The sequence below is a fragment of the Protopterus annectens genome, chromosome 7.part0, assembly GCF_019279795.1.
Source record: "Protopterus annectens isolate FY-2018-M chromosome 7.part0, PAN1.0, whole genome shotgun sequence".
NCBI lineage: Eukaryota > Metazoa > Chordata > Ceratodontiformes > Protopteridae > Protopterus > Protopterus annectens.
The window spans coordinates 1,613,963,406-1,613,987,037 of record NC_056739.1 but is presented as its reverse complement, the minus strand read 5'-3'; the positions used below and the strand labels follow the sequence as shown (position 1 = coordinate 1,613,987,037).

Here is a 23,632-nt window from a genome sequence, read left to right as displayed (position 1 = left end):
TGGGAAATGTGCATTGCCTTAGATGGGACTGTTCCTTTATGCTTTTTCTCGGTTTCCACTTATATCCAGGGTAATTCTGCAGATTCAGAAAAATCTTTATGGTTAGTCCCTTTTGGCCCAGGCAACATTTCTCCCTTCTTATGGAATTGGCCAAGGGCAATTAACACAAGTTTCCTCACAGACTAGATTGACTCGCCTATCTGTCAACTTTACCTGACTGGCCAGATGATTCAATTCTAATACCTTTTAGGCACTTATTTCATGAGTACATGCAGCAGATACTAAAGAAGGCAAGAAAAAGAAGGCAAGAAAATCTGCAAATAGAAAGTGTTGTATTGGTAAGTGGAAGTAATTTTCCAGTTGGTGCTTAGCCAGTGATGAGGGATTTTTTTACCAGGGGTACTCAAATATTTGTACAAGTTTAGTCTCCTAGGTCTCTTATTGTCTGTAATGGTTCATCATGTGGTCATTCAGCATTTCTGCCCATGTATCCTCCTCTGAGTTCTCTGTGGTAAAATTTTCTGAAATGAGTTTTACATACAAGACCTCCTTGTAACCAGGTTGCTCCTCCTTGGGATCTCCCCTTTTTGCTGGAGAAATTGACTCGCCTTTTGAACCCGCTGATCAAGCTGATTTAAGATTCTTGACATGGAGAGCTGTTGTCATCATTGCTCTTGACATTGCAAGAAGAGTATGTCAGTTGCAAGCTCATATGAGGGTTGAATGGTTCATCATATTTCACAGAGATAGGGTCACATTAAAAACAAACCCATCTTTTACGCCCAAACTTGTTTGAGTTTACTTTAAATCAAACCATCAATATCCCGTTTTTCTACCCTGAACCTAAAAACCAGGGAGAGAGAATTTTGCATACTCTGGGCGTGCATAGGCAGCATGCTGTTGTGACAGAACCAAGTCATTCAGAAAAGCTGATCAGCCATTTTATTCTAGTCAAGAGACAAAAAAGGAATGTATTGAAATGGAAATTTTCCAGCTGGTTGTCCTCACATATTGCTTTTTCTTATTTCTGCCATGGCAAATTAATTCCAGGTAAGTATCGAGGCACATTCTACTAAAGCCTTGCCTTTGTGGCCATACTGGATAGAGATGAAGCCTAGAAGCATTCCTGTTCCTCTATGTATACATTTACAAAAGGTTACAAACTGAATACATTTTTAAAGTCCAGGGAAAACTTTGCTAGGACCATTCTCCAGGGGGCTCCTGGATGTGTATCCTTCTCCCTCCCAGGTTTTATAGGGCTTGGTAATCAGACATACAGTCTAAAGGCTATTACAACAGTGAGAATGATGAACATTACAGTTGTGTATGTTGTATTTACCTGTAACAGTAGATGTTTGAGTTTATCATTGCTGCAGTAGCAGCACCTACTCTCCTTTCTTCTACTCTTGCACATACAGTAGTTGTAGTTTGGATATAAAATAGGTTTCCTTGCGTTTCTGCTTTACATTTTTTGTTCTGGAATGTGAGGCTCTTCACTTTCTCTCTCTATCAGCATGAAATTTCTGAAGAAATTTTTAATCTGACTGCTGATTTCTCTCCTTGAGACTAGCCAGTCAGCAGTCCAATTGAAGATGTGGAGGAGGGGCCGAGCTTTCTGAAGCTGCCCGGTCGTTCCCTTTGGCAGACTATCAGTCTATATAGCCAAAAGGTACTGCATACTTAGAAATAGAAACATCTACTGTTATGGGTAAGTGCATCTTGAACAAGTCTGTTTTTCTGCAGAGGAGAGCTGTGCCATCCCCAACCTCTCATGTGAAGCAGGCTTTGTCCCCACACGCTCTTGATGCAACTAACTCAGAGGCCAGCACTAACATGGGAAAAGGACCAGCAATTTCTCCATAACCTTCACTGAAGAAAAGGTTTGCCCAACTGGATAATTACATTAAAAATATAAGCACCTGAATGTACCTTCCATTTTTCTTTTTTCATTGTTTTTCTTTGTTTGACCTCTGAATGCAGAATGAATGCTCTTTAATGTGACTCACCATTTTTCCATCAAGTCTGTTTTTCGTTCTTACAATTGCACCTCGTATTCCTTCCTACTTGCTCTCCATTGTTTGCACCCTCCCCACTTTCATTTGGTAGTCAATCTGTGTGCTTTTATCTGCTCTGCAGCTTCACTTTCAGCTCTTGAAGGACAAATTTTATTCAAAATGACCTAAATATTTCTCAGTATCTGTGGAGCATGTTACAGGTCTGTGTATATCAGAATGCTAGATATTCTGAACCTGTATTTTGTTGTAAATAAAACTCCTATATACCTCCCAGTTTCTTGGCACAAGAAATCTGAGCAAAGCACCAAATAATTGGGGGGGAGGGCAAGGCCCCAAAATAGGGACATATTTTAAATATTACTGTTATAAATTTAGAATGTTGCTGAATTAACAGGGTTTGTGTTGGTGTATACATTTTCTGGGGGATATGAATTCTGAAACTTAAATGAGAACTTAGTGACGTCAGTCTTCAGTAATTTATTAGAAATCCACAAATTTTGGGAACAGACCAAAACATCTAGATAGTATATAAAAATCGGAACAACTGAGAGGTATAAACTCCTCAGCCTAAAAGTTTGTACAATGAAAAACCTAGCGAAAAGAAAAAATAGTTGCCAAAAAAGTGACCGAAGCAAGAAACCTCTTGCTGCATGGCAATGCAATAATCGTACTAGATTCCAAAGCAGACTGTGAGTTAATAACAGACGTACAACAGGTCTCATTTATTTTTGGTGGGTTTGGAATAATGGTTAAGATCTTCACCTCATAGACACAAAGTACAGGGTTTGATTTTGACCTCCGGTTATAGGCTTGGGTTAAAATGGCCCTTCAGGGCTGTGAGCCTAGTATTCACCTGTGAACCTATTGTGTAGTTTACTTATTTTAATGTGTAAATGCTTCATTCCTGTCTGCCCACTGTCTGTGCGTGATCTTTTCCCTCTTCCTGACTATCCGTGTGTTTTACATGATTGTTGGTATGTGCAGTATTAAGCAGAAGTGTTGAATATTACAAACATTTCCTTACTCCAATTGTAAACCCAGGTTTGATAAACTCAGAATGCATTACAAGACAGTTTTGTGCTGAAAAACTTGAATGTAAAAACAAAGTTATTCAGATGGTTAGTGATGCAAATTACTTTGTGTAGTTAGTCACCTTTCCGCATGTGCAGTGTCTTGCAACATTTTATTGTTTTTAAACCAAGCTTGGAGAACATGAGAACATTGTATTAAGGCTTGTACAAACTGTGACAGCCGTGAGTGGATACAGTGTCAAATGTCGTTTCACTGTGAGCATGTAACTAACTTTTCAGGAATGACTTTGCAACAGTGTCACTGAAAAAAGAAAACTTGTACTAGTCTGTAGTGGTTAAACCTTTAGTGCATCGCTATGGCTGTGAAGTATTAAATTTGATGATTTTTATCATGGTGTGGCAGGGCTGGCCACCTGATGGTGTGAATCTTGGTTGTAGATGTCACTGTTAGTGACACCTCAACCCCTTGTGCAAAAATGGGGAAAGGAGTTGTGGATTGGGATGGCACTCCACTGCAGTGTTGTTCTTTATGGTCAAATTATATAAACTGCATGACATCCAGCTTCAGAAAAATTTCAGGATGCTTTTCTGTGAATCTTTAATCCCTACTGCAATAAAAATGCACACACTTAGTTACTCTTTTTATTTATTTAAATATGTTTACCTGGATAGACCTATGGGGTCAACAAAAGCACACCTCTCTTCAGTGGAGGCCTGAGGAGAAAATCTCCATATATCATCCTGAAAAAGACAAATTTCAACAAAAAGAAAACATTTACATTTAATTTTCCTAGTAGGATAAAATAATACAGACTAAGATTATTACCGTATAGTAGCGAAGCAGTAGATAATCCTACAAATTTACAACTGCATTAATTTGTCACAGTTACACATACAATGCAGATTCAGGGTAGATCAATTTTTAAAAATCGGTCACATTAATATACAGCTGCATAGCAATGTCAGAGTGCAGTAGAGATAGTTGTAATACAGTACAGAGCATATATTGTGTACATGTGTAAATCTGTGCATGTGTATATAAAAATGTATATATAAAATCATAAATCAGCATCACCCCTTTTTCACATTTTTACATTGGGTTTGATTATCTAGCCATTTGTTGTCCCTACTCGTGATTCATAGCCACTGTCTCTTACCTTCTTCAACATTCATTTACGACTGATTGTAATGGGGCCTTTTTCATGCAGTCATCTTTTGAAACTCTGTGGCAAGGATTCAGAGATACTTCTGCCTGTGTTAATTGGTCAACACAAGTTCATCAATTAGTACAAAAGAGAAAAAATATTGCAACATGGTAAAGTTGTACAGAGTCATCTCGTTAGCTGCTCACTACTGTGACCCTAAATCAAGTACTGTGGGTTTTTCTCCTACCCATCTCATGCAACACTGTACCATAAGCATTATCTGTGTGTGTGTGTGTGTGTGTGTGTGTGTGTGTGTGTATATGCACAAGGGTCGATCTTTACCTCCAACCAATGCCTATTTGGAGTTTGCATGTTCTCCCTTTGTCTCCGTGGGGTTTCATCCATGTCCGAAAAAACGTGCAGAGTGTTTCAGTCTCAAACTCACCAATGAATGGAGCTGTGGGCAGCACAGACTCTACATGGTGCCCTGTAGGGGGGAAGAGTTGTATAGACCAACCGCTTTGGGCATCTACTGTGGTGCACAGTATCCTCAAGATAGGAGAACATGGATCACCGACTGTGTGCCGTGGCAGGGCTAGCCACTTGACAGTGTAAAATATGACTCTAGGTGATTCGGTCATGTTGACTCACCAAAAATGGGTATGGGTAGTTACCGGTGATAAGTGGGTTGAGGACCCGGCCTACTCTGACCCACGCCAGGGACCCATGCTAATGGTGGGAGGGGTATATGTGCCCCTATTGGCCAGTGTGTGCCCGCCGTAAAGCCCAGCATCCTTGGGTTAGTAAGCTACTGGCTGGCCGGTGTGTAGTTGACCCACCTGGGTTACTTGGGATAGCTCTGTTGAGCGAAAGCTAGACATAAAACCAATCAACCTGCCAAACATGAACTGAGAATTGCTACGCTTAATGTAGGTTCTCTGCCAGGATGCAGCTTGGAAGTGGATGACATGATGATGCAGAGGAGGCTGGATGGCCTATGTATCCAAGAGATGAGATGGAAGGGCAGTGCAGCAAAGCCACTTGGCTTGGAATCCAGAGTGTACTACTCAGGTGGAGGGCAGGCTAGAAATGGTTTAAGAATTGTGGTGAGAGAGAGGCTTCAGAAGGCAGTAAGGGATATCATCAAATTAATGACAGACTCATGGCAGTCAGACTCCAGTGTAATGATAGGGCAGTATTCATAATCTCAGCCTTTGCCCCACAGCAGGGTTGTGATAGGAAAAGAGTGCATGCAGACAGCAGTTGCAGGACCTACTAGATAAAGCAGGACAACATGAATTGGTGTTGATAATGGGTGACTTGAATGCACATATCGGGACAGACAGAACAGGCTATGAGGACTGCCTGGGCCCACATGGGCGGGGCAACAGGAATAAAGGAGAAGCCATACTAGATTTCTGTCTGGCAAATGGCGTGATAGTAGCCAACACATAGTTCAGAAAGAGACAGTCACAAGATCACATACAAGAGTAGTCAACGTGCAACTCCCGTAGACTTCCTCCTAGTAAGGAAAAGGCACCAGGGTAGAATCCATGATTGCAAAGTCATCCCCAGTGAAACAGCCCACAGCACAAACCACTGGTTGCCACAGTCGGCTGCAAGCAGTGGTCAGAGAAGGCTGTAAGGTCAACAGAGACCAGGCTGAAGACCTGGAAGTTGACAGAAGAGAAAGTACAACAGTTCAAGAAATTACTCATGGCTCTACCACCCCAAGAAGAGGAGGAAGTAGGTGAAGTTGAAGAATGGCAGCACCTAAAAACAGCATGTGTTATGAAAACAGAAAAGATGTGGCCGAGCCAGGTATGGAAATAAGGTACATAAGGAAATCTGGTGGGGGGAATGCAGACGTCCAGGAAGTCATCAAAAGAAATGAGTTCAAGAAGTGGGAGACAGAAAAAACTGACCAGGCTAGGAGGGACTACTGGTTGGCTAATAAGCTAAGAAAAGTCGCAATAGCAAAGACTAGGGCATCGGAGGCACTCTCCCAACTTCTGGAAAGTGACTCAGTAAGGGGCAAAAAGAAACTATATCAGGTTGCAAAGCAAAGACAGAAAGATAAAGAAGATAGACACCCTTCATAAGGGATGCCAGCAACAACCTTCGCACCAGTCCAGAGGGCATCAAAGATAGATGGAAGGAGCATGTCCAGCAGCTTCTGAATGAAGAATACCCCACGGAAGCTGTACTGCCCCAGAAACAGCCTACAATGAGAGAAGGCGAGCCCACCCTAGAAGAAGTAAGAACAGTACCAAAGAAGATGACGTCAGGAAAAGCAGCAGGCTCAGATAAGGTCACAGCAGATATGATGAAGATGTTAGGTGAGATGGGGAGAAATGGCTCCTGAGGATACTAATAGCAGTGTGGAGAGAAAGGCATATCCGAGATGACTGGAGAATAAGCATACTCATGCCAGTGTACAAGAACAAAGGGGACATCCACAACTATGGGCAGTACAGAGGCTTCAAACTCATCACATTGCATGAAAGTTCGGGAAATGGTGCTTGATAAACAGATATGCAGAGTAGTAGAATGTAAGATGGGAGATGAGCAGTTTGGATTCAGATCAGGATACAGCACAATTGACCTGATGTTTGCATTAAGACAGATACTTGAGAAAAGCTAGAGATGAGGAGAAAGTCCAACTGGGCATTCCTAGACTTGGAGAAAGCATATGACAAGATCCCAAGAAAGCTGATCTGGGCAGTACTGTGGTTGTTTGAAGTCCCAGAAACATTGGTAGAATTAGTGCAGGCTATGTACAAGGACCCAATGACTCAAGTACGAACAGTGTTCAGGCTCACAGAGGGGTTCCCATTGGGAGTGGGTATACATCAGGGTTCAGCTCTGAGCTGGCTGTTCATACTGGTGATGGATTACATTAGCAAACAGGTTGTCAACAAAGCTGCTGTATGCAGACAATGTGGCAGTACAGGCAGACTAAGCTAGAACTTCAGCAAAGGATGGGAGAATGGAATGCAAATCTAAAGGCACATGGGATGAAACTAAGCACAGATAAAACTGTGGTAATGGCAGCAAATTGGGGAAATAAGAAGCTTCAGGTATGTGGGAGGGGTAGTTGAGAAGGGTAGTCTGAATGAAGAGGTCAAAGCTAGAGTCCTAGGGGCTGCAGCCAACTGGCATAGAGTATCAAGTGTAGTCTGACAGAAGAAAGCCAAAAAAGCTGAAAAGTAAGGTGTACAAGACAGTGGTGTGACTAGTACTACAGTATGGTACAGAAACCTGGGCAGTAAAGGCAGAACAGGTGAAGAAGCTAGAGGTTGATGGAAATGAAGTGCCTGAGAAAAGTGGTAGGATGCACACTGTGGGACAGATGAAAAAATGAGGACATAAGAGCAGAAGCCAAAGTAGCTCCAATTGCAGGAAAGATTAAAGAGAACAGATTACAGTGGTTTGGGCACATCTGTAGAAAAGCAGAAGCCAATCTGGTGAGGAAGATTTGGGACAGACAGGAAGAAGGTAAGAGGAAGCGAGGACGTCCAGCAAAGAGGTGAATGGATTGTGTGAAGATCTGCGACAGTCAGACAGTGTTGAAGAAGGCAGGAGTGTGGCACTGAATAAAGTGAGTTGGTGACAGTTAACACGATACCCTGACCCCATGTAGAAAAATGGGGAAAAGGGGAGCTGATATAGATATACATCAATCTATATATATATATATATATATATATATATATATATATATATATATATATAATACACACAAGCCTCCACATATGGTTTTTCCCACATGCATGCTCCAACACCCCACACACTCATGCTCGCATCTGTTCACCGAGTCAGCATACCCTACCTAACTCCTGTAGTGCAAGCAGCTGACCAGCAAGACATGCTGAGACACGCATTTAATTCAGCGACATTCTTGAACACATGCAGGCAAACAGACTCCCAATGGTTTCACCATACTAATCTGTACTGCAGCTACTCTCATAGGAGTGAATGGATAAATACACTGTCAAAAGACAGTGTTCAAGCTCTCTTCCTAGAGAAAAAATTAACTTGGCAGAGGGATTCTCTGAATCACTTTGCAAAGTTAATTGAGCAATATTGCCATTTCCTGAGAAGAGCACATGGTCATTATAGCATAAGGCACTCCCCCAGACTTCCACATTGGCATTCAGCTTTTTCAGGGAGTTGGGATGGAGAGATGATAAAATCAGCAGGCAAAGGAGACTAGTTTTTCTGGAACGGAATTCCTCCTCAAGTCTTGGTGAGTCTTCATGAGGTGGACCCTATTTTTAAGAGATTTCACCAAGATGACATTGATAATTTTATTTGTCAATGATGCATGTTTTTATTTAGCATATGTCCTGGACAGGAGCAAGTTAAAAAATAGAGAGCTGGGTGCACAAGTCCAAGTATAAAGAAGTACCCAATCCTAGTAGGCACACTGTTGCCAGGACTGGAAAAATGGCAGTGTAGAATCCTCAAGACACAAACATTCCTACAATGGGATTAGGCCAGGCTCAGGGGGTGCATGGCCCTCCTGTTGTAGAAGGAACTGATAGTCCACAAAAACTGACAGGCAAAACGAAAGCCGTAAAGATAGAGTACACTGTTGAGAATAAGAAAGAAATTGTTACTGTTATGCAAGAAGCCCTTAATTTCCAGATAGAAGATATTCAAAAAGACTGAGAAATTAGGGGAAGGAAAAATACTTGCCCAAGAAAAACTGTCAAAAGGTTCAAATACAAATTTCTGTTCATTAATACAACAGATTCATGGAAAACATTATATAGACCAAGAAACCTTGGGCTGTTTGGAAAAAGAAGCAACTGAGGATGTGTGGAAATGTAAATAACAAAACCAGAAGGTTTTTCAAAGGTATAATAAAAAAAAACATGGACATGGGAAGGAAATGGAGATCTGATATAGTATAATGTTTATACAAAGGAGAAAGTCAAACTAATCATTACAAAAAAGCAGCTCCAAATATATTTGAAGAGAAATACAGGCAAAGGCACCCAGATATGGAAAGTTTCACAATACAAAAATGTCATAAAGGAAGATTGTAGAACAGAAGATTAGTAAAGTATAAGTTAAACAGAAGTTGAAGTTATGGAATGCCAGCGAAGTGAAAGATTTAGTGTAGAAAGTGTAACACAGGTCAAGTCACAGAATGATGGGACAGGAGTCCCCAAAATAAGGAGAAATGGCTGGAGCAGGAGACATCTAAAGAAATATGGACATGGGAAAGAAAAGAGATTTTAATATGGTGCAGTATTTTGCGAAGGAGGCACGTAGATTCCAAGAGGAATCTTTCACTATGGGCACAGGCTTAGTTGAAGGGGAGGGGTCCCCTAGATCTCCATCTGACATGTCATTTGGACCTGGTATCTGCTTGGGTATGGAAGGAACTAGACCCTGCAGAACCTATACCAAAAAGAGCAGACAAGATCCTTAGTGCCCCCAGGGATAGACCTCACTGGACAAAGGGTGTTCCAGTAAATGCCATAGTGATGGAGGTGGCTACCAAGAAAGAGCTTGCACAAGAAAGCTCTACTCTCCATCCCCCTCACAGGGAGTCTACAGCTATGGAAAGATTCGGAAAAAGGGTCTATGCTTCTTCCACCTTTGCCCTTAGAGTGTTGAAGTACCCTTCCCCATTTTAGCAGGCTACAGAACGACTTACTTAAGGAGCTCTCTAGCTCTGGCTGTGAGTCCATGATGCCAGAGGATCGGACTTCCTTTACCTCCTGTATGGCCACTCTTCAGTCCATGAAGCTCCTCTCTCATTCAGTTGAGGGACACCTCTAGGGTGGCCAGTTACAGCATTGCTATTTGGTGCCATGCCTGGATGCAGCTCTGTGATTTCGTGGAACCCTTTAAGGCATCCTTTGTCACTGCCTCCTTTGGACGGTTCCTCCCTTTTTGAACCACCTGTAGGTGACGCACACTCCTGCAGTGGGAAAGACTGAAGGACGCTGTCTGCCGTTGGGATCCACTTCTCTACCCTGCAAAGGTTTTTCTCCAGGAATCAATGCAGGGAGAAGTTGTGGTTCAGAAAATCCCAGGGTCCTTTCCAGGATGCCCAGGGAGATTTTTCCCCCAGGGGCAGAGGGGTGAATAATTACAATGGTAGAGACAGCCCTCGGGGTAGAGGGGATCTGCTGAATCAGGGGGTCTCTGGATTCTCATTCGGAGAAATCCTTGTAGCATCCCTGAGGTGTTGTCTGACTGTCCCTCTTTGGAGGCAGTCTGGAGATGATTCTTGCACCTAGATGCCTGGTTAGCCAGCACGAATGACAGATGGGTGCACTGTGTTATATCCAGAGGTTACTTCATTCCCTTTTTAAATTCCCCCAAGCCCAAACAACACCTCTCCAATGTCCCACCCAGTGAGAGGGAGGCAGCAACTTTGGATATCACATAGTTGCTAAAAGAGTTATCCAGGAGGTCCCCTCAGACCAGCACAGATCAGGGATTTACTTCCAATTCTTTTTAGTTCCAAAGAAAACTGGGGGCTTCAGGCCCATACTGGACCTAACTTGCCTGAACAAATCAGGTCAACACACAAAGTTCAGGATGGTCATGGTTCAGTCCATCCTTCCCTTTTTACAGAAGGACAGTTGGATATGCTCGGTAGACCTGAAGGATGCGTACTGTCTCATCAAAATGAACAGATGCTCCAGAAGGGATCTCTAGTGAGTCAGTCCCTACCAATTCCATGTGCTTCCATTTGGTCTCACCATAGACACACAGGATTTTCGCCAAATGCATGGCAGTGGTCGCAGCTCAACTCAGACTCCATGGATTCCACATGTTTCCTTACCTGGATGACTGGCTCCTAGTCGCACCAACCAGGCATGTACTGATCCCAGCCAGGGATTTTCTCTTACAACTAGCCCCTGTCTCAGGGATCAGCATACACCTCGAAGTTGCAATTGCAACCTGTGCAAATGATAGATTTTATAGGAGCCCACTTGGTCACAACCAAAACCCTGGCTTTTCTTCCACCAGACAGGTTTCTCTCTTTGCGGACACATATCAAACAAATGTTAGCAGTACCAGTCCCTACAGCAAGTCTGGTTCTCGAGGCTCTAAGTTCTATGGCTGCAACAATTACTGTACTACCAACAGCTCGCTTACACATGAGAATGCTTCAGTGGACATTCGATCCAGTGGTTCCTTCTGTGTCACCCCCTCAATCATCCTGTGAAACTGTGTTGGCTGTGCAAGAACTGTCATCTGGGGTGGCTTCACGATCTAGAAGTATCTCAGGGTCAACCTTTCATTCTACCCACTCCCATTTTCATGTTGACCATGGATGCCTCCCAGCTTGGGGGGAGGGGGGGGCATTACCTGGGATGTACAGTCCAAGGCATGGACTCCTCAGGAGACCAGTCTGCAATTCCGTATCCTAGAGATGAAGGCAGTTCCTTCTAGCTTTGCGAGCTCTTCACTCCCTTCTTCCTCTGGGGACAATTGCACTTCAGACCAACATGTCTGTTATGTGGTATCTCAACAAGTAAGGTGGAACTAAGTCTTAACCCCTTTGTCGAGAAGCAGTGAGAGTATGGCAATGGGCTGTCTCTACCAGCTGCTTTCTAGTTGTGACGTGCATTCCAGGGGAATACAACATATTGGAAGACAGGCTTAGGGTTCTTCTGATACCTCATAAATGGTCCCTGAATCAGTCCGTGGCAAGCCAGATCTTCCTCAGATGCGATCAACCCTGCTGTTACATTTTTGCCTCACCTTACAAGTGCACCAGGTAATTTGCCCTGATCCCTCCACAGGGGCAGTTACCAAGAGATGCTGTAGTCCATACTTGGCCTCCTGGTCTACTTTATACCTTTCCTCCCGTCACCTGAATTCCCAAATGCCTTCAGAAGGCACACGGGTTGAAGAGCAAAGTGATCCTCATTGTCCCTTTTTGGCCTCGAAGTTTGGTTCACCTTCCTTTGGTCTCACCTAATTTGCCCTCCATGGAACCTGAAAACACATAGCGACCTACTGTCTCACCCATCGGAGCAAATTCACCCAGATCTTCGCAGTTAATGACTAACCGCATGGTTTCTCCAATTCCGCTGATGGCTAGACAATCCAGGCTTTCTTCCCCTGTCCAGAAGATTATCATTTCTTCCCATAATTCTACCTGAAAAAATTATAAAAGTAAGTGGAAAAGATTTTCTATTTGGGGCCAACAGCATCACATTGATCTGCTTCTGTGACGCACATTTTGACAGTCTTGAATTTTTCTGGCTGGTCTTTCATTCAGGGGGCATTTTCTCTACTGTTAAAATTCATTTAGCAGCCATTTCTTATTTTCAGTATGCATCTTTGGCTTCTTCCAGACTTTGCAAAGCCTTTCTCAAGGCTACCTTCCTTCTCGACCTCCTGTCAAAGATCCTACTCCTCTGTGGGATGTTACGTTAGCTCTGCAAGCCATGACTTTTTACCCCCCTTGAACCTGCCGCTAAGGCTGAATTGAAATTCTTGTCTTGGAAAACAGCCTTTCTAGTAGCCATTACTTCGGCCAAGAATTTATGAACTTCAGGCACTTTCTTCTAAACCTCCCTATCTTGTTTTCCATAAAGACAAGAGTTATTTTATGTACTGATCACTCTCCCTTACCAAAGCTTGGGTCAGTCAATGCTATTAATCTATTAATCTCCCTGTATTTTTTCCGAACTTTCAAAATAAGGGTGAATATATGTTGGATCTTTTGGATGCCTATAGACAATTGACATTCTGTCTAGATAGCCAATAACCCAGATCCACAGCTCGAACAGGGCAATCACCACCACACCACGATTCACAGAATGACTGTCACGATGCAATAATTTAAAATTGAATTTATTACCAAAGAAAAAACACTCCAAAAATCGTCAGGTTAAGCGCTTTCATCTGACTACGATCAGACTTCATCAGAACCATTAATTAACAATTAGTTGACCCTTATAAAGTCATTTTGGTGCCAAAAAGTTAATAAATTGATAAATGCTTTTAAAAAATACTTTTAAAAAATATTAAAAATATTTAAAAAGTTGAATAAATAAAATACTTTTCCAAAAATCATGTAGAAATTGAGTGTGCATCTCAGTAACCCCTAACCAAGTCTAAACACTTATAAATAAAAAGTAAGAAATAGTGAAATAAATATACTACATAAATAGCTGCATAAATGTACATGAGATGTAAATACATATGTACCTGCATAAATGTAATCCTACTATGTAGTACTATGTGAAGTTTGGAGTCCTTGCCTAAATTCATCCACGGTCCAATAATATAAACTTTTCTGAAGGTGAACATAGAGACAGAAATTGTAGGAACATGTCTAGTGGCAATTTTGAGCCTATTAAGGATAAAATATTTTCAATGGGCAAAAAGTTATTTGTCCTAAAAAGTACAAGAATTGACTGCATATTTAGAGATGTTTAAAGTTAGGTATTGTACCGAAAGGGTTGCGATTTTTTTTAAACTGCCACTAGGTGTTTCTTATACAGAAGAGGTTATTCAGGAATTTAATCATATGTTTGATTTTGGTTTTAACTACATCAAAACATTGATGAAATTTAATGACGAAAAAATTTCTATGTTATTAAACGAAGTAGAAGTGTTGAATGAGGAGATTGCGTACAGTAGTAATTTTGACACATGGCAGGATTTGAATCGTAAACAATTTTATGTCGCTGACAACAAAGCAAAAGGTGTATACAATAGAAAGCTTAAGAAGTTAGGGATTTAGAATTATACAAGAAGCAAAGAGCATATGTTTGGCCTCATACTAACACAGTGAGGGACAACAAACGTGTGACTGATTATAATATTGGCAGGGATAATGTCAACAGGAATGACAGGACAGATGACAGCACAAATTTTCAGGGGGGGAGATTTTACCCTGCACCCAAGCAATACAGGAAAAGACAATAGAGATAAAAGAAAGGGCCACTAACACATGTGTTCCAACTTTAATTGTTCAAGACTCTTTTTCCTTGTTAGAGTCAAATTCAGTGGTTATAGCAAAAGACAATTCAGTTTATAACAAAGCAGACACAAGAGGTGGGTTGACACCACTTGTACTTACTTTTGCTGGATTCAAGGTTTACAACTATTCTGAATTGTTTGTTTCACATGAATTTTTTACACTTTTCAGCAAAGGAATGAAATTCATTCCTACAACCAAATTTAATTTAGTAGATGTGGTTAAAGAGATTAAATTCTACTGTCGTAGAATGAATTTGGCTTTACAATTCAGGGATAACCCAGGTAATATCTATAGTGACCAACAGAATAGTAACCGGCTATGTAGGAAGTGTGCCTACATACCCACATCTCACCCCCAAGTGGCTTTATATGAAAAAATGGTCTGTAATTATGTTTACAGACTATATAATAACATACACAAAAAAATGCCACTCAATTCCATCTTTTGATGACCATTTGACAACAAGTGAGAGAAATTGTTTAAATGAAATTGTGACTAACAAAAACATCAGGTTAATGAAACCGGACAAAGGGGGGGTGTGGTTATTTTTTACAGTAAACTATAACAGAGTTATTCATGACATCCTATTTACATCAGGGAATTATGAAGAGGTCTCATTGTACCAAATCAATATCGGGTATCGTAGGATAGATTTGGCAATTGAGGAGTACTTACTGGATAACCATATTTCTAATGAGGTTTACAATTTTTTAAGAACTGAATTTCCAAGGATGGCTAATATTTTTGGTATCCCAAAAATACATAAATCTCTGGAAAAACCCACCTTTTAGACCGATCATTGCTGGTTCTTACTCTAAAATGTATAATATAGGAGTCACAATTGACCAATGGACTAAACATGTTTATAGTTGTGTCCCTCAATCAAAGATTCCTGGGAATTTTTGAGTAGGTTAACTCCGGATGTATGGGTAGAAGACCTTACTTTTTTGACAGTTGATGTCCAAGATTTATTCTCTTGCATCCCTAGTTCTACAGGGTTAGAATTTTTTGGTAACCGTCTCAAAAAACACTCTGGACTTAGTTGGGACAGTTTGTTTAATCTTGGATATGATGGGGTCTAGTCCTTGATCACAATTACATCCAATTTCAAGGAGAATACTTCAGGCAGACCAGAGGGGTAGCAATGGGGGCTGCTTGTGCCCCCATTTTTGCCAACTTGGTTATGCTTGAGTAGGAAAATCAGGTTCTTTTTCCAAGTGAGTTTTATCAAAATATTTCATTGTATTCCCGATACCTGGACGACTTGTTTATTATTTGGAAGGGGCCATCTGAGGACATATACAGGTTTATTAATTACTTAAATACTAGTACCGACTTTCTTAAATTTACTTTTAATTTTGAGAAACAAGGTATTTCCTACTTGGACACCTTCATAAGTAACACTCTTGAAGGGTTTGTTTCGAGAATTTTCAGGAAATCAACTTTCTCGAATGATTACATCAAATACAGTAGTTGCCATCCACAGCATATCTTCAGGAATGTGTTCAAGGGGCAATGTATTCGTGCAGCCAGGATGTCTTCTACCAAAGACATCATGGAAAATGAAATCGAGGGTATTCATCAAATGTTTTTGAACAGACAATATCCTAAAGTAATGTTAGACAAAGTGGCAGGACACGTCAAGACCAATTGGGGTAGTAGATATATGTCACTATTAGGAAAACCTTTCTTGAACAACAAGACAAGTGCAGGTATCAATAGGACAATTTGTATCATCATGTTTAATCCATATACAAATTTGGTGAAAGAAATTTTGAATAGACACTGGGAATTGATAAATACTTCCGAAAACATTAGTTCTTGTCTAGGTAGTCAACCTTTCAGTGTTTGTAAGACCTCACTTAATTTAAAAAAGTTATTAGAGGCCAGCTCAAAAACTAAAACTCTGCAGAACAAAAGTGGAACAAAAAGATTTGGTTCCTGCAATCAATGTAAAAACATTAACGAGAGTAAGACTATTAAATTACATAATTTTTTGAACAGTGTGCTGTAGTATAAAATTGAATTGTAACAGCCAAAGAGTAGTTAACCTTGCCACATGTGTACTCTGTCCTGCCTATTACTTAGGCAAGACAGAAAAGAGATTAAAAACACGGATTTACGAACATTTATACAAAATAAAGAAGAAAGACATTAAAAATGCTTTAAGTAGACATGTGTTGGATAAAGGTGAAGAACATGTGTTCAAATTTTCAATAATAGATCAAGTAGATATGCTAGTTTATGGTGGCAATTGGAAAACTTAAATTGCTTATAAAGAAAGTGAATGGCAGATCTATTGTGATGCCACTTCACCTCCCGGCCTTAATGACAGTATTAGCATTAAGCCTTTTTTATTATTGGACCGTGGATGATTTTAGGCAAGGACTCCAAACTTCACATAGTACTACATAGTAGGATTACATTTATGCAGGTACATATGTATTTACATCTCATGTACATTTATGCAGCTATTTATGTAGTATATATTTCACTATCTATTTCTTACTTTTTATTTATAAGTGTTTAGACTTGGTTAGGGGTTACTGAGATGCACACTCAATTTCTACATGATTTTTGGAAAAGTATTTTATTTATTCAACTTTTTAAATACTTTTAATATTTTTTAAAAGTATTTTTTAAAAGCATTTATCAATTTATTAACTTTTTGGCGCCAAAATGACTTTATAAGGGTCAACTAATTGTTAATTAATGGTTCTGATGAAGTCTGATCGTAGTCTGATGAAAGAGCTTAACCTGATGATTTTTGGAGTGTTTTTTCTTTGGTAATAAATTCGATTTTAAATTATTGCATCGTGACAGTCATTCTGTGAATCGTGGTGTGGTGGTGATTGCCCTGTTCGAGCTGTGGATCTGGGTTATTGGCCATTTACTTTTGGAGTCTTTGGTGGTTTGTTTCTATCTAGATAGGATAAAGTCTTTTAGGAAGTCTGATTAGTTTGTCGCTTTATAAGAATCCAGAAAAGAGAGAGCATTTTTTTTTAAACTACTATTGCTTGTTGGCGAACAAGCTGCATCACTCGTGTATTCTTTGATTAATTAAATCCAAATTCACCACAGGATCAAATGAAACCACCAAGATACAAACACCAAAAAAATTCACAGAGATGACAGAACCAACACGACTTTAGAGTACAGAATATTTCATCTCCGCTTTCGTAAAAACTCCATCAGAATGATGGTACCAATTGACCACACCGGTTAAATACAAAATGTTAAAATCAATTAACTAAATAATTTGATATATTTAAAAGCATCAGTTTAAAAATCAACTTAAAGAAAAAGTGAATTTACCCCTTTAAATCCCTATTTATCAAAGAACACTTGATATTAATGTGTCGTTAATGCTTTTAAATCAAATTATTTTGTTAATTGATTGTTTTAACATTTTATATTTAACCGGTGTGGTCAATTGGTACCATCATTCTGATGAAGTTTTTACGAAAGCGGAGATTAAATATTCTGTACGCTAAAGTCGTGTTGGTTCTTCTGTCATCTCTGAGTTTTTCTGGTGTTTGTACCTTGGTGGTTTCACTTGGTCCTTTGGTGAATTTGGATTTATTTAGTTACCGAGTTTCACCTATGGCTGGTTGTGCAGAAGACCGATTGTTGGAATTGTCTTTACATTCCACTCCTGGTGGACAAGACAAGGCTGTTAAAGAACTGCTTTATTCTGTACAAGAAATGCAGAAGAGAATTCTATGTATGTTTGGTTCAGTGCAACCAACGGAAGGAAGAAAGCAGTTTTTATTTTTAACTGTCCAGTGAGTCTATTGATGGAACAGAAACAGTGAGACATTTTCCTACTCAAAAACCTGTTTCAGATCATGGTATTCCAGTTGCAAATTATTCCATCGTTAATTCAGTATTAAACTCTGATTACAACCCATTTGGTTTGGAAACTAACTTTGGTGAAGTTTCAAACGCTTCAACTTGGATGAGAAAGTTGGTAAAATTGAAGGATGTTTAAAGAAATATCGTGCCCTTAAATTGGAAAACCAGAACTCATTTTGTACGCTAAAGTCGTGTTGGTTCTTCTGTCATCTCTCTGAATTCTTTGAATAATGTTCCCCTACCCAAACAAGTCAGAGCTCATTCCATGAGATCTATTGTGACTTCCCAGGTTTTCTGGTCTAGGGTTTCTTTAAAAGATACTTGTGCATCTGCATCCTGGGTGAACTCCCACACTTTCATTTCACATTATAAGCTTGACATTTACAGGAATAGGGTTGCCTTTGATTCTGTGGTGCTCATGAATATCCTTCTATAAGGCCACCCAGATCTTTGTAGCTGGGGACTCTATTCCCACAGTTTTGATGAAGACTGAGCAGACAATATCAGATTGTACTCACCATAACATTCCATCTATGCTATCTGCTTCAGTCTTCATCAGCTCAACCCCCCCCCTTATTCCCCCTTCCTTATCTCTGAAGGACCTGATGGATTATACTGGAAACCTTTGTTCCTTTAAGCTCCTGAGCAGTTTGTTTTATATGTATATATACATATATGTGAGTGTATGTGTGTGTGTGTGTGTATAGATATATAGATATATATATATATATATATATATATATATAGATATATAGATATATAAAATATATAATTATAATGTATATGTGTGTGTATGTATGTGTATATATATATATATATATATATATATATATATATATATATATATATATATATGTATATATATATATATATATATATATAAAGAGAGAGAGAGAGAAACTGGAAAGCTCTGGATGTCTCGTCATGACCCTTGCAGCCTTCTTTACAGTTTTAATCCCCATTTGCAGTTAAAAGGTGCCAGTGCAAGCTCCATTTAGCAGGCCGATGCTCCTGTTGCAAAGTTGCACACTAAGGAAGGTAACAGTTATCTCTGTCATGCCGTCATTGCAGCTCATTTTACAAGGATTCAAAAGGAGAAGGAAAAAGAAATAAAGGGAAAAAGGGGAAGAAGGAAGAAAAATAGACAATAAAACAAATCTGTGATGAAATCAAGGCAGCACATTCCCAGACAGCATCGGAGATGTCTGCCTTCTACAGGCAGCCTGCAACTGCTCATCAAGACAGGGTAAATGCAGTAGCTTTGTTAGCTTACCTAAAGCTAATATTTATAGCAACCACCTTCATTAACTATCAAAAGCTGTTCTTCAGTATTTAATATGCTGAATAATTTGCTATCTAATTGAAAAGCTAATATGTCTGAAGTACACTTTAATGAATATTTCCTAGCTAGAACTTTTTTTTCTCCATGGAATTCACGAAAATGGTCTGCGATGTATTTTCACAGGCTTTAATGTGTTGTCCTGTTCTGTGACATGGTCTCTTGAAAAAAGTCTTTTGATAGCAGAGTGCATCTGACTGAAGCTAACTGTTTATAAGCCCGTCTACGTTCTTTACAGCAGTATGGTCTGAGCATTGTAAACTATAATGTAAAGTTGTAGATAAATAGACTCTGATTAAAACCAGATACCAATTTCTTTGCAATATGTAACTATAGCAACAATATTTTGCAAAGACTTACTCTTGGTTAAAACATATAGGAGCATTTAAGGGGGACTATGTGAGGTGGTTAAGGTTGCACATCTTGTGTCTGTGTGTTTGTATATATTGTGTATATAGTTTTAGTAGACTTGTTTACATTGAAATGGCTTAATCATTTAACTTTAAATCTTCTCTTAGAAATAGTAGGTATGTCGTTAGCCACACTTAGGAATCCAAGAGATTTTTAGTGCTACAAAACATCTAATATTAAAATATTTCTACCCAAATCCTTATGAAGACCAAATTTAATTGCACTTTTACATCTGTTGTGTGTATTTATGCTGTGGGAAGTAAACTCGTGGAATGTGAGGGGTTTGCAAGATGTTGAAAAAAAGAAACTACTCCTTAATTTAGTGTACCAATCCCAGGCAAACATTACATTTCTCCAAGAATTACATTTCTCCTGTTAAATGATGATTAGAACAAAGACCTGGTGAAACCCTGGTTAATTTTTATTTTATTTATTTTACATTTGTTTACCGAGAAAGTCCGACTGGACACAACCGTTTTCAGCGGAGGCCCAGGGAGAAAAGCTCCACAAATATTACATTACATTATATTGGTTAACATTACCATTTATACAAAACATTAGTTAACATTAGCATGATATAAGACAGTATTCATGCAGACAGTTGCACAGTTAGCTACATTACAACAGTAATATTTGCAAGGTACAGGATATTTCGACTGAGTACAGTATGTTGGTTGAATACAGATAAAAGCAGTAGTTTGATATGAGTTTTATTAGAGTATCTGCTAAACTTTATGCAAAAGGGGTAAGACGGTAGAGAATAATTTGTTTTACAGCTTTGTGTCACTAAGCTATTGGTGGTTGAGAACAATGGTGTTTGAGTGAGTATTAATAGTAGTGAATTAATTTGGTCTAGCCTGGGGGAAGACATGAACATAGTCAGTTTTGCATAAAATGCGATTTGATGTTTTTTTGAAGAGGTAAGGCGAGGATGTTGAGGTTAGGTGATTGGGTAGGAGGTTCCAGATTTTTGCAATGCAGCAGGCGTAGAGTGATTTGCCAGCTTCATTTTTGTGCTTGGTGACAGTTATGTGGTTTTGTTGTGTCTATCTTGGTTTTCTGGGGGGAGTATGGTGTTGAATTAATTGTTGCAAGGCTGGGGTTTTCAAAGGAAGGTAGTAGAGCTTATGGACAGTGGTGAGTTGGTTGAGTAGAAGGATTTGAGGTAACTCAAGCCAGTTGAGTTGTCTGAGGGATTGGCAGTGATGGGACATGTGTGGCTTCATTAGAAAATTTGTCAATTTTGTTGTAGCATGATTCAGTTTTTGAAAGTTCTGCTTGGTGAAGGTTTGTAAAGACTGGGGAGGCATGCAGAAGTATAGATAACAGACGAGTTCTAGCTATGGTGGCTTTTGTGTGTCTGGTCATGTAGTTGTGGTTTCTATAAAGGAGTCCTATCTTTTTATTGACTTTCTTGATTGTTTGAGAAATATGGATGTCATATTCAAGTTTATTATCAATTACTACTCCTAAGAGCTTGGTGTGAGGTGGAGGAGTAATATTAGTATTGTCTTTGGATAATATTGAAAAGTTATTGTTTATGGAGGGGATCTACATGGGCTAAAAAGAATAAGTTGAGTTTTCTTTGGGTTAAGCAGTAGTTTGTTGGTGAACTATTCTTCGGCTAGGGTAAAGTTATTTTGGGTTATAATTTGGAGTTTATCAAGGGTGTTAGCTGCACTTACTATAGTGGTATCATCTGCGTATTGGACTATTGAGGCAGAGGGTAGGGATGATGCTATGTCATTAGTAAATTAATGAGAATAATAGTGGGCCAAGGATGGATCCTTGTGGTACACCAGTGGTTATTGGGAGTAGGGGTGACAGGTGGTTTTCCCAGAGAACAGCTTGTTGGTTAGATAAATAGTTACTGAACCAAGATAAGGTGGAAGAGTGTGTTAAGTGGCAAGTTTTTCTAGTAGTAGACTGTGGTTCACCATATCAGAGGCTTTGGATAGGTCTAGGAATATTGAGGATACGAACAGGCTGTTTCTGTGGGTATTATTGTTTGAGAAGGATAGCAATGCTGTGGTAGTACTGTGCGATGGTCTGAACCCATGTTGGGATTGTGATATTAGATTGTTGTGAAGCAGAAATTTCATTAGTTGTGAGTGGACTACTCTCTCAAGAATCTTTGATGGGGGTGATAGTATTGCAATAGGGCAGTAGTTAGTAAGTTCAAGGGATTGTTCCCCTTTATGTAATGGTATTGTGTGTGATATTTTCCATGATTTAGGTACTTTGGATTCAGTTATAGATCTGTTAATGAGAATTGATACAGGATAGGCTATGGCCTCTGCAGTAATTTGTAGGAATTCTGGTGATATACTGCTGGGGTTGTTGACTTCGGTTTTTTGAGGAGTTTGGTAATAATTGTAGTACTGACTGCTTCTAGGGAGAAACTATGTGTATTATCATCTGAGTTGGGGGGTGGGGGCTGTAGTTGACGTTGTGTGAGAGCTAGTTGTTTGGGTATTGGCTAGGGCTTGGATGGTTTAAGTAAAGTATTTGTTAAAGTGGGTGGGGATGTTATGTAGATTGGTAGTATAGGGGCAGGAGTGGTAGGTTTTCCTGGGTGTAATAGGTTGTTAATTGATGCCCAAAATTTTTGAGGGTTGAGAGCGTTTTTCCTGTAGTGTTTTATAGTAAGTAGCTTTGTCAATTTTTGTGTTTTTTGGCTTGATTCCGTAGTTCATGATTTTGTTTTAGAATTGGGGTTTTGTGTTTATGGAATTGCAGCCAGGCTTTGTCTCTCTCTTTCATTAGGGATCTGATGTCTTTAAGTAGCCATTGTGCGAAGTTGGTTTTAATTCTAGTGGTTCTAGGTGGAGCATGGGAGTTTAGGATGTTCAGGAAGGTTGTGTTGATGTATTCTACAGCTTCATCTAGTGGTAAGTATTTCAGTGGAGTCCATATACAGGATTTGAGTGAATTTATCAAATCTTGAGCTATAAAGTACTTTTTGTTTCTTATGACCCTGATAATTGGTTGTTTAGTTAGTTGGGGTCGATTCCTAATTAGGTATGTTGCTTGATGATCACTAAGGCTGTCAGGGAGACATCCTGAGAGATGGACTTGAGTGGGGTCGGATACTAGTTTCCAATCTAGGATTGATTGTCGCTTATAGGTTTTGTCTATTCTTGTAGGGGTATTAATAATTTGGGTAAAACCCATGGAGGTTTATATGGGTGGTGGGGTTGTGATGGTTAGTCAAACCAGTCTATGTTAAAGTCACCTGCAAGAGTGGTTTCCTGTGGATGAGTGATTTTCATCCAATTTAGTAGGTTTTCGAGTTCATTAGTGTTGTTGCCTGGTGGTATATAGCCTCCTGCCAATATGATTTGTTTATTGGGGTTAAGTTTTAATGTTGTTAATATTAGTTCTATGTTTTGGATTTCTTGAGTGTTGTGTTCAGTTTGTTCTATTGAGAGGTGGCTTTGGAAAAGGATGGCTACACCCCCTTTTTTTTGCCTGGCCTATCTTTGCGTATGATGATATAGCCAGGGGCTGTTATTTCATTACTGTGGTAGGTGGGCTTAAGCCAAGTTTCAGTGATTACTATGATGTCAGGTTTGTGTAGGGCTAGTAGGGCATGTAGATCACGTGTTTTGTTGAGAATGCTTCTTATATTAATGTTTAGGAGGAGTAGGGATGAGCTGGGCCGGATATATATTGGATTGGGGTTAGTTGGGTAGGAGCTATTGCAGGTGTTGGTACCTGGATTAGGGTGAATATCACCACAGCATGAGAGTTTTTGTAGTATGTGGATGAAGAGCTTGTTTAGTTTGTGAGTTATTTGTTTTTTTATTGTGTGAGTTGGTTTGAAGTTTGTAGGTGTGAATTCCATAAAGATAAGAATGTGA

General features: G+C 39.6%; 1 protein-coding gene across 1 annotated transcript in view; it reads left to right on the top strand.

Annotated features, from left to right (window-relative positions):
- The window catches only part of LOC122807146 (guanine nucleotide-binding protein G(i) subunit alpha-2-like), a 692,973-nt gene that overhangs the window by 178,759 nt on the left and 490,582 nt on the right, over nucleotides 1–23,632 (top strand). The gene's annotated exons all lie outside the window — the stretch shown is intronic.